Below are 474 nucleotides of genomic sequence, written 5' to 3' on the forward strand. Positions count from 1 at the left end.
CAATCTGGCCTCCCTCTGCTCTTCTTGCCCGGGCCGGCGTGCAGTGACAGGGGCTGCTGCACTCTGCAGCCATTCCTGGCACAGGGGTGGGACACCTCAGTGGAGCCACCATGGGCAATGACGTGGGCATCCTTTGTGCCCTCCGTCCCTGCCACGGGGCCGTGTGCCCCCGGAGCAGCCGGTAAGCTGGCGGAGCGGCGGCGTGCGGGGCGGGGAGCACGATACGGGGCAGGGGCAGCCACCCACGCCCTGGTGCCTCTGCTCCGCTGCTGGGACACCAGCAAAAAGGTGCTGCCTTTTGCCTCCCCTCATCTGTGGGAGGCTCTGGAAGACTTCACAAAGCTGGGCGCACACAGCTTTGTCCCTGTATAAACACACTTCCTATCTGTCTGTGCTGCAGCTCCTTGGAGCAGATGCCCCCAGGCCTCGCTCGGCCCAGCTGCGTGCCGCCCGGGGCTGGCGGCTGCGGGCAGA

The sequence above is a fragment of the Merops nubicus genome, unplaced genomic scaffold (assembly GCF_000691845.1).
Source record: "Merops nubicus isolate BGI_N331 unplaced genomic scaffold, ASM69184v1 scaffold37031, whole genome shotgun sequence".
NCBI lineage: Eukaryota > Metazoa > Chordata > Aves > Coraciiformes > Meropidae > Merops > Merops nubicus.